This window comes from Cherax quadricarinatus, chromosome 48 (assembly GCF_038502225.1).
Source record: "Cherax quadricarinatus isolate ZL_2023a chromosome 48, ASM3850222v1, whole genome shotgun sequence".
In the NCBI taxonomy this organism is placed as follows: Eukaryota; Metazoa; Arthropoda; class Malacostraca; order Decapoda; family Parastacidae; genus Cherax; species Cherax quadricarinatus.
The window spans coordinates 19832880-19848022 of record NC_091339.1 but is presented as its reverse complement, the minus strand read 5'-3'; the positions used below and the strand labels follow the sequence as shown (position 1 = coordinate 19848022).

Below are 15143 nucleotides of genomic sequence, written 5' to 3'. Positions count from 1 at the left end.
CTTTTTTTTAGAAGACTGTAAATATAGGCGTAGCTGTAATATGTAAAAAGATGTATGAAAATAATGCTATTTTATATGGCTGTAATTTTGTAGAGTTAATTCATAGCTTGTGCAGTGTTGCTTAACCATAAGTTGAATAAACTCCGGCAGTCAGTAAACTATGTACTAGGGTTTATAAAACATCGGGGTTGACACACAAAAATAAACTATAAATCACCAGTGATTGGCAAGATGGACAGCATCCAAGAAGTGTTTTACTGCGTAAATATATTTTATCATTTTTATATGAATAATGTTTTAAATTATATTTATGACTGATACTATAAAATATTGTATTCATATTTTTTCTTGTTATTTGCAGTTTCTAAATTTATTAATTCATTACTTGGTTAATTCCTACAGCCAGGTTAAATATACTTTGTTTTGTTAATTGATATCCTTCTGCAATGGCTGCAGTAGCTACTAAATATTATTATAAGTATATGATGGTGACAAATGATTTTTTTTATGGTTCATAACTCAGTGATAACACCTTTGGTTCCCAACCAACAGACCCGGGTTTGATCCTAGAGCGGGTGTGCTTTTTTTTTTTTTTACACCTGTTGCCCCTGTTCACCCAGAAAGAAACAAGTACCTGGTCGCTGGGAAGAACACTAGAGGACTCCAGTGGAAATAAGCCTCACTGCTTGGCTTTGCTAAGTATTTATAGATATAAATTAACGCGCATATCGCTGGTATGTATATGATATAATCTCATATTTGCTTTCATTACCCACTCTTTCTTTCATGGTGTTCACGTCCAAGTTATTGTTTTCACACTGAGCATCGGAAATCTAGAGAAGGTTTTCGTAACAAGTTTCACTGTAAAAAGTAAATATATTCAACCAATGTTTTATTTTTTTTAGCACATATATGATTCGTTTTTATTCACAAAATAGTACAAGAAAAAACGAAGCTCGTCATTTTCATAGGGGGAACTATGTTACATTTACAGACGGAATATATCTGATCCTGCCCATGCTAGGCATATCTGACACCAAACCACACTCAGTCACATACCCGCCCAACCTATATTCAAAACTAACCAAAGTTCTTGCCCCAATGACTTCCCTAGGAGCTTATTCCACTCATCTACAACTCTGTTAACAAACCAATACTTCACTATAGCCTCTCTACGTTGAGATTTGTCAAGCTTAATCCAGTGTTGCGAATTCTCTTAGTTAAATACTTTTAGCACGTTATTTATGTCACGTTTGTTTATTCCGATTTTCCATCTGAGCACTTCAGTCATATCCTTCCATAACTGACCGTCTTTCAGGAGAATGCAAATTTAGTGCCTTCAGTCTATCTTCATAGGAAAGATTTCTGATAAAAGGGATCAAGTTTGTTAATGTTTTCTGAACCTGCGGTTATTTTCAAGTTCTTGTATGAAGTGGTATGAGTACCTAGCAATCATCACATTTATGTCCTTTCTGTGATATGAAGATCAGAACTAAGCAGCTTTATCTAAATAAGGCCTTACGTAAGATATATAAAAAATCATACAGTGTGACTCATTTCTTCTGGGATCCTCAATTGTTTGTTTTATTTTGGCACATATTTACACTATGCATATTTAACTTGAAGTGATACAAAAAAAAAATACTAAAAAAGTACCATCGAAAATTGTACGATATATAGTGCTTATATGTATATGTTGTACAGTTTATATATACATGTATGCCAGTATGATCAATGCTAAAATAGTGACTTTTTAGTGTAGAACTTTGTTAGCTATACAAAAAATATTTTCCTTTGACTTTTTTTGGGTTATCCTAGGTTCTCTACACAAATGCTGCTATATATGATAATCTATAATTGTATTTTTGTATAACTGAATAAATTTACTTACGTTAAACTGATTTATATAGTTATTAAGCTTGATATGAAGAAGAAAAGGAAGAAGATTTAGTAATACAAAAACCCCAGAAAGCTAGTCAGCGAGGCTTTTTAACCCTGTGGTCCATTAGTCCTTTTCTCCAAGATGCAGCGCTGTATAGCCCTTGTGGCTTAGCGCTTCTTTTTTATTATAATAATAATAATCTCCAAGATGCGACACACCACATTTGACTAACACTCAGGCACCTATTTACCTCTAGGTGAACAAGGACAGGTGTAAGGTAACAATGCCCACCGTCTCCACCTGCCTCAAGATTGTTTGACGCCTGGTCACCTACAGTGGTTACTCAGAAATTATCATAATTTCCTGCTGATCTAAATAATTATTTTGGTTCATAACCAATTTTGTAGTCATAATTTAGCCTTAGTTGTGTCACTCTTCCACTTTTAGAATTTCATCTTAGCCAACATGTTATCTTGCACTGGGTCCAGGAGCTAGGACTCGACCCCTGCAACCTCAATTAGGTAAGTACACAGACCTAGGATGAGCCTAACCACCTTATTTTGAGTAACCATGACGTTAATAGTATACAGTACCGACATATGTACAACGCCTGAGCATATTTATGAAGACATTTCGGTGACTACTGGCTTTCTTAATAGTTTTTCTGTGTATTATATTGAAAAATCTACGGATTGGCAAAATCGTATTCGTAAATAAATATGCCCATGTGTTGTACATGTGTGTCTTGTTCTTCATTATCTTGGTAACTTGTAGCTTGATAAATGAGATACATGTGCAACATTTGGGTATCTAATTTGGGTATCATTAAAGATGCCCAAATGTTGCACATGTGTCTAATTTATCAACTTGTCGGTTCTCTGAACCATTCATCAACTTGTAGTTTATTTTTGGTAATGAAGGAGTATGATATACAGGATTATTACTCTTGAGGAGGAACAATAATCTATAGGACATTGAATAAGAGTCAGACATAATGGTCTACCAAGTATATAGTTGATAGAGCCGAGCGAAACGTATTAAAAGGATTCTCCGCTACCGACCTGTCGGTTTTTGCCGTTGTTTATATACCCAGGGGTTAATAACCCTGGATTACCCATGAAAACTAAGCAATCTGGCCCACTGGAAATAAGCCACACTGACGGCTTTCCTGGATTAACCTTCCGGGGTTACTAATCCAGATAAGCCCTCTTCTTAAAATTGTGTTAATAAAACACTTGACCGCTTGACTTAAATCTTAATACTGAGATTAGCCGATTAAAATATGCAGCGATAGCAGAAGCGAAGAGAAAGCAATACAGAAAGTGATATCAGAATGTGTATTGGACGTACAACGGAAAAAAAAGATGCCAGACTGTGTTAGACGTACAGAGAGAAAGTAATAAAAAGAGGATACTAGAATGTTCGTTAAACGTGCAGAAAGTAATAAAAAAAGGGACCAGAATGTATGTTAAACGTATAGAGAGAAAGTAATAAAATAAAGGATACCAGAATGTATGTTAAATATATAGAGAAAAGCAATAAAAAGGGATACCGGAATGTGTTAGACGTACAAGAGTGAGATCGCTCACTAAGTGGGACTCCAGTGGAGATGCGGACCTAATTAGTGAATCATCTCAGAGAAAGGAGGCCAAGGAGGGGGAAATCTATTATTTTCTTGAAAAGTCGGAACCATCCTTTGTATTTATTATTATTATTATTATTATTATTTCACCATCTCTAATCCCTCATTCATCACAGAACTCAAGGTGAGGCTCTCGGCCTTACAGTATCGGACGAAAAATGCTATATTCGGATTATTAACCCCGGAGGGTTAATAATCCATTATAACCCAAGAAAGTCAAGCAATGTGGCCAGTTTCTATTGGTATCCTTTACGTCCTTTCCCAGGATGCAGCCCTCGGATCGACCTCCAGTTAGGGAGACAGCCGACAAATCCTATTGCAAGATAAACCGGGTCCTTTCGGCTGTGCCTAGTGAGCTATTAGGCACGGTACCTTACAGTAGTCACGGGACTGAGAACTTCTGTTTTGTAGTCGGCAGTGTGCGTAGCCTCCTGGAAAAAAAATTAGTTCAAATATATGTCAAACTTAATTATGCCCTAGAGTTTACCTGGAGAGGGTTTCGGGGGTCAACGCCCCCGCGGCTCGGTCTGAGACGAGGCCTCATGGTGGATTAGGGTCTGATCAACCAGGCTGTTACTGCTGGCCGCACTGCTGGAAGTCATTATCCCAGAGAAAAATGCTAAATCGTAAACAATTCTAGACTTGCTGGATTCAAATGTCGTTCTACTGCCGACAATACTGAAGAAAAGACAAGTTTATTGGGACAACGTTTCGCTCCGTGTAGAGCTTTATCAAATTATTAACTTGGTAAGCTTCTTTCAGAGTGAAACACTGTCTCAACAAAGCCTTATTGAGCAACATGTCTTAGCTTCAGTCCTGTTGGAACTGGTGCCCAGTCTCTGCGATGTGACCTTGTAATCTTTTGTGTATGAGTATTAAGTGTATAATAAATCTATGAAAGTAACTGAATCGTTGTACGCTGGTGTTAGGTATATAAGGTATCTGAAAACAGCGATGAAACCTAATTTGATGCTAATAAAACACAAAAACTTTATCATGAGAAGCTGCAGTTAGCACAGGTTTTTGCACCTACGGAGGTTTCAGAACCCTTATGTGATTTTTTTTATCGAGGCGGATACCTCGCACGGGTACGCCAGGGGTTACTCACTGAGCAAGTCATGTTATAGCTAAGGCCTGCGTCAAGAAAAATTTCACTAAAAACAAAAAAAAAAGAGCTCTTTGAAAAGATGGTTTCTCATGATGAATGTGTTCGCCGCACAACTGAAGGACCCGGGTTCAATTAGGGAGAGTGGGGACGAATGAATCACTCGATACCCCTGCTTAGATAGTAGTAAATAGGTACTTTCATGTTACCTAACTTAGTTAAGGGTCACTTTGGGCAAGGAAACCAAAGAGCCCTCATGGAAATAAGCCACACTACTTGGCTTTCTTGGGCTATCCTAGATTTATAACTCTGGTATTAGTATATATCTCATCCATGCAAAATCCCTACATGATTTTAGAGTATTATCAAAGTGCTTTTGCAGCACGAACACTCACTAACACAATTGCAAGCATATCACGGAACGGTTTCAACCCCATCCGTTGTGATTTGCTGATGCAGGTCTCCAAGGATATTGGTTGTTTTCTTTACGTTCTGTTGATGACTGATGTCACTGACTATAACTGTGCTTAGTTAGGCATAATGGTGTCATTACGCAGGGTGGTTGTCGTACAGTGGTTTCGCTGCATTATCTGCTGAGCTCAAACTGTTCATAGATGCGAGGAATATTTTGACGCTCATCTCAGCCTCCCCGTCTGGCAACCCGAGGACCACCTTCCACACGCTGCCATTCAGTAACAAGCTATCTACCTGCAAACCATTTTTACACATTTTTACGATTGTATAGAACCATGACAAGCGAAACGTTTATAATATTTTATTAGTTGATAAATATAGCAACCCAAATAACAATAAAAATACTTCAGTGCTTTCTTGATTAAGACAAATAAGGTACATACAAGAGTTTTGACAACGGTATATACAAGTTGGGAGTTCGTCATATTATTATTTAATTCTTAAATATCAATGGGAATTACTTACATATATAAATTTGAGCTAGAAATAATAATAAAACCCACATCTGAGACTTGACACATATATAAAAACGTGTCAAACGAGAGAGAGTAAGTAGCAAGAATTAACTTAGAGCAGTGAGAGAGGCAACAGTGACCGCCGCGGGTAAGAGGTAAGAGGACGCAGCTCCAGCATGTGGGACCAACCAGTAGTGTTTGAGATTTTGTTCAGTTAGTGCGTGTAATCTGGTACACTTCCTGGAAAACCCACAAGAAGATATACATTTGTTGCTTGCATTTGATTCCTCGCTTCTTGGATTCAAATTCGTAAGTACAATCACACGATGTCATGTAGCTGTAGTGGATGTACCTTATGTATGTTCATCTTCAGGTACTTTTAAGGTATTGTACATATTGTAGCTAATGCAATTCAGTAGCGTAACTCATTATTTAACTAGTGAGCTCAAGTTGGGATCGCATCCTGAGTGCATTTGCACTCAGAACAAGAAAGTATAATCAACACGGGCCGAAACATCCAGTTTTAATTTAAAATTAAAACTGTCATTTCCTGGGCAAAAGTGGAATGTGTAAGAAAATTCCAGTCCTGCTAGAAGTATTCAGGTGTTGGACATAATTTGTTACTTTGCGATCTTCTGTATGATGGTAATAAAGATTCTTATTCTTGGATGAGATCGCAGATGTAACATTTGAGAACTAATATTAATTATCAAAGATTATTTCAGTGTGCCAAGAAATGTCATGTACTTGTTTGAGGCAGACTAGTTAGCCTGGGCAAGCTGTCATTATTTCCTGGTCATTCTACGCCCTAGGATAGGGTGTGGAGAATCAGGATTTCCCTACATTAACCTTTTAATTATTCAAGACTTGGCTAACATTCTAGACCTAGTTACATGCACCATTCTGAACCTAGTTAACATTCTCTAGAATGGTACGTGTCATTCTAGATCTTAATATGTATCATTCAAGGCCTAACTCGACGTGTATCATTGTATACCTGGAAATGTCATTTTTTTACTTTTTTGGGGGCTATCCTATGTTCTCTACACATATGCTGCTATGTATGATAACCTATAACTATTTGTGCATACCTGAATAAACTTACGTATTCAAGACTAGCTTAATATTTATCATTTTGGATTTAGTAAATGCACTTTAGTTAAAAAGGAAATGTACGTTTCATTTTTTTGAGGTGGACAGTGTTTTTATTCTACAAATTGTTCGTGCGTTGTGTGAACCTTGTAGGTTTAGCGCTTCTTTTTTATTATAATAATATAAATCGGTCATTGTTGTAGCATTTACGACCTTGGCCAACGTTTAGTTGCAGAGAACCTTGTGAAAATGGTCTGTATAGTCCTTGTGGCTTAGCGCTTCTTTTTGATTATAATAATAATTGTGAAAATGTATAGTTGCACAACATAAGTTAATTCAGGCACACGTACACAATCTTTGGATTATTTAAATTATCATGCAGAGGGAGCTGGACAGATACCAAAAGTCAGTGCCAGATCAATCAGGCTGTGGTTCTTACGTTGGACTACGTGCGGCCAACAGTAACGGCCTGGTTGATAGGCCCTGATCCACCAGGCGGCCTGGTCATGGACCGGGCCTCAGGAGCGTTGGTCCCCGGAATGCCCTCCAGGTAGCTACAGTAATGTGCAGATTACGTAGGATAAACCAAAAAGTCAGTAACTTATTTCTATTGGGGGTCCTTGAAGGATCTGTTCATCATAGATTATCGATATCTAAACTACATATTTCGTGAATTTATTCATGTCCTTTACAGTATTACATTTTTCACCAGGCTTGCCTGTTTCGTAATACAGTAGTAAATTAATTTTCTGTTAATGGCATGCCCAACGTTTTACATGCCTCGTCCACACCTTCCACCGTCTACTGTGTGTGTACTCACCTATTTGTGGTTGCAGGGGTCGAGTCCTAGCTCCTGGCCCCTGTGTGTGTGTGTGTACTCACCTAGTTGTACTCACCTAGTTGAGGTTGCGGGGGTCGAGTCCGAGCTCCTGGCCCCGCCTCTTCACTGATCGCTACTAGGTCACTCTCCCTGAGCCGTGAGCTTTATCATACCTCTGCTTAAAGCTATGTATAGATCCTGCCTCCACTACATCACTTCCCAAACTATTCCACTTACTGACTACTCTGTGGCTGAAGAAATACTTCCTAACATCCCTGTGATTCGTTTGTGTCTTCAGCTTCCAACTGTGTCCCCTTGTTACTGTGTCCAATCTCTGGAACATCCTGTCTTTGTCCACCTTGTCAATTCCTCTCAGTATTTTGTATGTCGTTATCATGTCCCCCCTATCTCTCCTGTCCTCCAGTGTCGTCAGGTTGATTTCCCTTAACCTCTCCTCGTAGGACATACCTCTTAGCTCTGGGACTAGTCTTGTTGCAAACCTTTGCACTTTCTCTAGTTTCTTTACGTGCTTGGCTAGGTGTGGGTTCCAAACTGGTGCCGCATACTCCAATATGGGCCTAACGTACACGGTGTACAGGGTCCTGAATGATTCCTTATTAAGATGTCGGAATGCTGTTCTGAGGTTTGCTAGGCGCCCATATGCTGCAGCAGTTATTTGGTTGATGTGCGCTTCAGGAGATGTGCCTGGTGTTATACTCACCCCAAGATCTTTTTCCTTGAGTGAGGTTTGTAGTCTCTGGCCCCCCTAGACTGTACTCCGTCTGCGGTCTTCTTTGCCCTTCCCCAATCTTCATGACTTTGCACTTGGTGGGATTGAACTCCAGGAGCCAATTGCTGGACCAGGTCTGCAGCCTGTCCAGATCCCTTTGTAGTTCTGCCTGGTCTTCGATCGAGTGAATTCTTCTCATCAACTTCACGTCATCTGCAAACAGGGACACCTCAGAGTCTATTCCTTCCGTCATGTGTGTGTGTGTGTGTGTGTGTGTGTGTGTGTGTGTGTGTAAATTGGGAACTTGAATTCCAAAATTTCCTCAAGTATAAAGATTCGAGAAATTTCAGATTTCATTACTTTTTGGTATGTAATCTCGTTTTATAACTAATAAATCATGGAGTAATTTTCTTGTTTGGGCATTGTTCTTTCTTTGACAAACTTGGTTCTTGCTCCAATTTTGTAAAATGTCATATAGTTCAGGGTTGCCGCACAATGCTGTGTAACCAGTTTTTATAATAAATACAATTTGTTTTTATAATAAAATAAATTCTAAAAGCCAGTTGTCAGTCTTAAGCCAGGAATAAAAAGTAGTACAGTGTTCTAGAGTTTTAGAAAAATAATAAAATTCAGTCTTTCCAAATATACGAATGTCATTTTGGCGATTCCGAAGTGGCATGAATGCCTAATGGGTAATGTTAAGGGAGAGTCTTGACAAACTTTTTGTGTGTGTGTGTGTCAGCGCGCATCCACACCCAATTGTACTCTCCTTGTGGTTTTAAAAATCAAACCTCTGCTCTTAGTCCCTCTTAACTTGCCGCTTGCTGGGTTTACTCTGCCTCGTGGGCCTTGTCATAACTAGTCTTGAAGCTTTGTCTCCATTATCTTGTCGATATATACTGTTTAAAGACCATCCTCAGGCTAAGGAAACTTCCTGACAACCCCGCGACTCCTGTCTTAACTTCCAACAGTAGCTCCGTATACCCGTGTCCTGCCTCTCTGTTAATCCCTGTCCACCCTTTCATCAAGCTCGATTGAAATTAATGAACTTCAGTTTGTCCAGGGCCTTTGTATTCTTTCATTATCGTTAGGGTTTTCTCGTTAATTTGAAATCATCTGCAGACAAGAATACACCTAATTCTGTTTCTTCTGGTATACCATTCTCGTATATCGATTTTTTTTGTTTTTGCCTGCTCGTGAAGGTTTTCAATCTCTTGTGAGGTACAATATAAAATGTTTTCTTGCAATCCATGAACATGCAATCCAGCCGTTCCTCTCCTGCCTCATTTCTCTCGAAGAACCTTGTGAGACAAGGTTTGCCATCTCTAAACCCTTACTGGTCATTCTTTATGAAAATGCTGTACTTCTGTTCAGGTGTTCCACTCTCCCGATTATCTTCTCTCCATTACTTTAATTAGTATTCATGTCAGTGATACTGGAATATAGTTTAACTCTTCCTGTTTCACCGTAAATACTGGGACGACATTGGCCGTTTTCCAGATCTGACAATTGACCCGTATCAATTGAATTGTAGATTTCAACTAATAGTTCAGACAGTACTTCTTCCCCTCCCCAATCCTTTCTCTCGCAGAATCCATGGTGACATTTGGGTCCCGCTGTATCTGATGTACTCGCCTATTTGTGATTGCAGGGGTTGAGTCTTTTCTCCTGGTCCGACCTCTGCTACCCTTTACTTGGTTCATTCTCTTCTGGCTGCGTTAGCTCAGTCATTCCTATTAAAACTATGTATAGATTATGCATTAAACACGTTTTTGTCAAGATCGTTCCACTTCCCGACTCCTATAAGACTAAGGAAGTAATTCCTGACATCCCTATTAGAGTTCGAGTGTGAACCATCGTAATAGTCCTGGCCCGGGTCTTGTCCATGAGGTGACTGGCGTTCATCCCTGTGACTCGTCTGTATTTTGAGCTTTCATTTGTGCCCTGTGTACCTGGGGACCGTCTCTCAGGTATGAGGGCACATCTGTGTTGTGCGTGCACAAGTGAGCTCTTGCACGCAAATACGTGCCAGTTATGGGGAGTGTTCGTGTAATGTGTATTGGTATGTGTCGCCAATATCACAATCGTTTAAAATGCCTATAAAATACTTTTAAATCTCATGTCACGGTGGAAGCATAATTTACGAGAGGGAAGGGGTTTGTGAGGAACAATCGAAATTATTTTCCTTTCCATACAACACTACACAATACTACAATTAACCTGGTAAATCTCTGCTATTGTTGCACAGGTGGTACAGAGGGCTAGAGAGGAAGAGGAAGGACTTAAGTGGTGTGTGCTCTTGTGTAAGAGAAGGGAAAGTGACGGTGCTTATACCTGGAGGTTATTCCGGGGATCAACGCCCCCGCGGCCCGGTCCATGACCAGGCCTCCCGATGGATCAGGGCCTGATCAACTAGGCTGTTACTGCTGGCCGCACGCAGTCCGACGTACGAGCCACAGCCCGGCTGATCCGGCACTGACTTTAGGTGTCTGTCCAGCTCTCTCTTGAAGGCAGCCAGGGGTTTATTGGCAATTCCCCTAATGCTTGATGGGAGGCTGTTGAACAGTTTTGGGCCCCGGACACTTATGGTGTTTTCTCTTAGTGTACCAATGGCGCCCCTACTTTTTATTGGCGGCATTTTGCATCGCCTGCCCAGTCTTTTACTTTCGTAGGGAGTGATTTCTGTGTGCAGATTTGGGACCATTCCTTCCAAGATTTTCCAAGTGTAGATTATGATATATCTCTCCCTCCTGCGTTCCAACGAGTACAAGTCAAGTGCTTCCAAGCGTTCCCAGTAGTTAAGGTGCTTGACAGAACTTATACGTGCAGTAAAGGATCTCTGTACACTCTCTAGATCTGCGATTTCACCTGCTTTGTATGGAGATGTTAATGTACAGCAGTATTCCAGCCTAGAGAGAACAAGTGATTTGAAAAGGATCATCATGGGCTTGGCATCTCTCGTTTTGAAAGTTCTCATTATCCATCCTATCATTTTCTTTGCACGTGCGATCGTGGCACTGTTGTGATCCTTATACATATAATATTGTATACATTATATATAATGCGTAATAGTTTTAGATAGGAGCGAGTAGAGACGAATGCTTTTTTTGACTTGACGTTCTGTTGGAGTGTGAGAAAAGGAATATTCATGAAGAGATTCAGGGAAACCTGTTAGCCAGACGTGAGTCCTGGAGGTGGGAAGTACAGTGCCTGCCTTCTGAAGGCGGGGTATTGATATGTTGCAGTTTTTTGACTCGTGTAGGCACGCCAGTGATGGAGTGAATGGTGATAAAAGTGTTTCTTCTTTTTCTGGTCACCCTGCCTTAGTGAGAAACGGACGATATGTTAATTATATAGATATTTATTGTTAGATAGCAACCATCAATGGAGGTACCCAGTACTACCATGTCAGACGAAGAGTAACGGAAGTCCGTTAAAAAGTTTACACTCCGGAAGAAGTGCCTGTCTTTCCTTTGTTTCATGAACATTTGAAATAGCAAATAAATCTTTATTAAAAATCCTCGGTTACTATGTAAGCTGTCTTGGTTTAAATGGCTCTATATTCTAGACTTGTGAAAGGTAAGGTATATCGACAGTATTTACCCTTCAAGGTCTGAGCCAGGGACGAGGACGGTAACTTCAGTTTCTAGGATCAGCAGAATTTCACCAAGATCGAGGTATCCCCCCCGCGTCCTCCTTGATGGGGAGTCATTGTCTTGTTTGAAAGCAAGCATTGCCACATTTTGTAATGTTCTTAATGAACTATTGGGCGAGTCATCATATGATTGATGTTTGTCACTGGATTATCCACGATTTATGTGGTGTAAATATATGCAGAAAATAAGGATTAGAGAGATCTGAAGATAGTGCTGAAGTACGAGAGACATAATTCAGAGCGGAAGAGGGGGTTGAGATGGTTTGGTCAAAGAAACTTGACAAAATAAGTTAAGGGCACATGGGCACGAAAATTTTAACTATTTTTCGTCCGATTTCATTTTTTTTTTGTAGAATCAGGTGGGTGTATTTCAGTTATTTATAAAACTGCCCTAAACCTAGGATAGTAACGTAACTGGAAGGTGATGTAGGGATCTCCTAAGAAAGGATTGGAAGGAGGATGTGAAGGACTGAGTAGTAGTGGCTTGGATATGAAGCAGTCTTCTTTGCCTTAGTGGAGAGAGTGCTGTTTAAGCATGACACTACATTCTTTCTTGGGAGCGCTAAACCCATAGGGGGTCATACAGGACCTGGGGGAATTCAGGTTTGATCCAGGGAAAGGGAGCACAGGTCAAATTCCATAGATCAGATTAAGAGTCCCTCATCGACCTCCCTTTATTATTATTATTATTATTATTATTATTATTATTATTATTATTATTATTATAATCAAGGGGAAGCGCTAAACCCGGAGGATTATACAGTGCCTGGGGGAGAATGATGTGGAAGGCATTCAGGCTTAATTCGGGGTACTGGAGCACAGACCCAATTCCCTAAATCAAGAGCCTCTCACCAACATCAAGGAATCTTCCTTGAGGGGTCGACCTCCCTCGAGAGATGAGAGAAGGATAATCTAGTAAGCATGACAATATCAAAATACATGCAAACCTTCCTAGGATTTTAGCGGCAGTGATGTGTTTTATCCCTTGCAACTTTACGCTCTCATTTTTCCCATTTTTTTAATGTGTAAGAGTTATAGCTAAGGAGTTACGCATTTACTCAGTCTACCGTGTGTGTGTGTGTGTGTGTACTCACCTATTTGTGATTGCAGGGGTCGATTCACAGCCCCTCCCCTCCCCTACTACGTGTTTTTTTTATTTCCCCAGAATATTTTGTTTCCTCATTTAGTGTTAGAGATAAAGAAGAAAAGGGAAAAAAAGAGATGGGCAGAGAGCGAGGGAGGCTGACCTTTCACCTGCCGCACCTAGCTCTTTCTGGCTTCCTCCCCCTGACCCCTTCCTCACTTCCCGGGTCAAACGGGACTGGAGTTGTAGGTTGCTGGGCCAGCACGGGTACAGGCTAGCTGCAGGGAGAGGCTAACACTGACTCCTCGGTCCACACATATCTGCTATGCTAGGTCTCCTGTTACCTTACACCCCTCACTAATTTCTTCACACTGACAACGCTAGAAGAAAGGAGGACCGGGCAGGGAGTGGACATGAGAATGATTTGCAAAATATACCCAGAGCATATGGCCCGGTGGTCTGGTGGCTAAAGCTCCCGCTTCACACACGGAGGGCCCGGGTTCGATTCCCGGCGGTTGGAAATTCTGACACGTTTCCTTACACCTGTTGTCCTGTTCACCTAGCAGCAAATAGGTACCTGGGTGTTAGTCGACTGGTGTGGGTCGCATCCTGGGGGACAAGATTAAGGACCCCAATGGAAATAAGTTAGACAGTCCTCGATGACGCACTGACTATCCTGGGTGGCTAACCCTCCGGGGTTAAAAATCCGAACGAAATCTTATCTTATCTTATCTAATGGGTAGGGACAGGCGGTTTTAGATGCGAGGGGAGGGAGCCAGAGCACTCAGATGGTAGCTAAAGATGCAAATGAGCCACTCTTAATGTGTAAGTGGAACGCCTTAGCTGAAGAGGTGTTCGGTCAAACACTGCACTATGGAAAGATTATTATTATATTGTTATCTTTATTCATGGGGAAGTGCATGCTTAATTCTTTGATGCCAGTGAGGAACTTCTGATCCAAGGAATTGGTTCTGTTCTCCCTTGGACGAACCTGATTTCCTTCCTCTCAACAAGCGCTGTATGACCCCTATGGGTTTAGCGGTTCCTCGTACGTATAGCAGTAAATTCTCTCCAGTAAATTCTCTCTTCTGCTACAACCCTGAGCAATTGATAATTATTCTTACAGTCCATGCTGAACGATTCTGCGTATCAGTAACAAAAGTTTAAAAAACGGACGCTTTGCTCATATTCTGCCCACCAAAATACTAATGAACGGAACCTTCATTTACAACACTCGCAGCTATAACAGTCTTCTCATCCTTAACTCTTCGATCTTTTGTTTATTTCTGATATAAGTGACGTGTGGGCATGGAAAAGGTGTAAGGAGCGGGAGATTTTTTTTTTTTTCAGGATTCTCATGTTTCTGCTGAGCTTTGAGATACGTTGTATAATCTCCCGCAAGCTAAATGACAGGCATTGCTTCCTCATGTAATGCAGCAGCCATCCCACGCATCAGTTACTGAAATACAGGCTTCGAGGGAGATTTGGGGAAAATTAAGAACACGTTTTGTTTTCGTCTATACAATTTTGTACCAAAGTGTGAAAGTTTGTTACTGAATTCTTGGTGACACATTCTTGTACAGAGCCCTGCTAAACGAAGAAGTGTTTGTCAATAACAATGGTTATAAATGACCATAATTTTTAAAGGGGTGGACCGGTAAGCCAGCGGAAGGCCTCGGTCAGATGACCAAAAGCTCCAAAGGCGGGTCATCATCTGACTAAGACCCGCGTCAGGAAACATTTGTCCTGTTTCCTGACGAACCTTACCTAACCTAACCTGCTAAACTCGAGTTTCTCAATATCGCTGACCGGCTGTATTGACATCTACTTGTCTGACAGTAGAGAAAGGCCACATTTCTTAGTTTTGTATATTTCGACGGATGTCAGAGCGGAATCCTTTAAATCACTGGATTTAGCTTTCTTTGGCCGGTATTTAACACCAGAGCTATCATTGTTTGAATTATTTTTTGGATGAACAAACATATTGTTTCTGAAAAATTAGCACCTATGAGGGTATGCTGAAAATAATTGCCGGTACTATATAGCATGTTTGCAACAAAACCATCGTTGGCAAATTAACCATTTCAGCTTAAAAAGCAATAGATACACCATGTGTTGTGACAGGTGTGTTTGCATGTTTTTATTAACCTTTATGGTGGGTGATTTGGTATATTTATCACTGGTCTTACAGTAATCACCTGCAC

General features: G+C 40.5%; 1 protein-coding gene across 2 annotated transcripts in view; it reads left to right on the top strand.

The window, feature by feature from the left end:
- The first annotated feature begins 715 nt into the window (after nt 1–715).
- Nucleotides 716–15143, top strand: part of LOC128696059 (cysteine and glycine-rich protein 1) — a 36232-nt gene continuing 21804 nt past the window's right edge. The window contains exon 1 of one of the 2 annotated variants that reach the window (XM_070094949.1): nt 716–734. The gene's annotated coding sequence lies outside the window, so the exon portion shown is untranslated. Of the gene's footprint in view, nt 735–5710; nt 5868–15143 lie in introns of those variants that run through there. The other variant, XM_053787067.2, reaches the window with a different exon arrangement.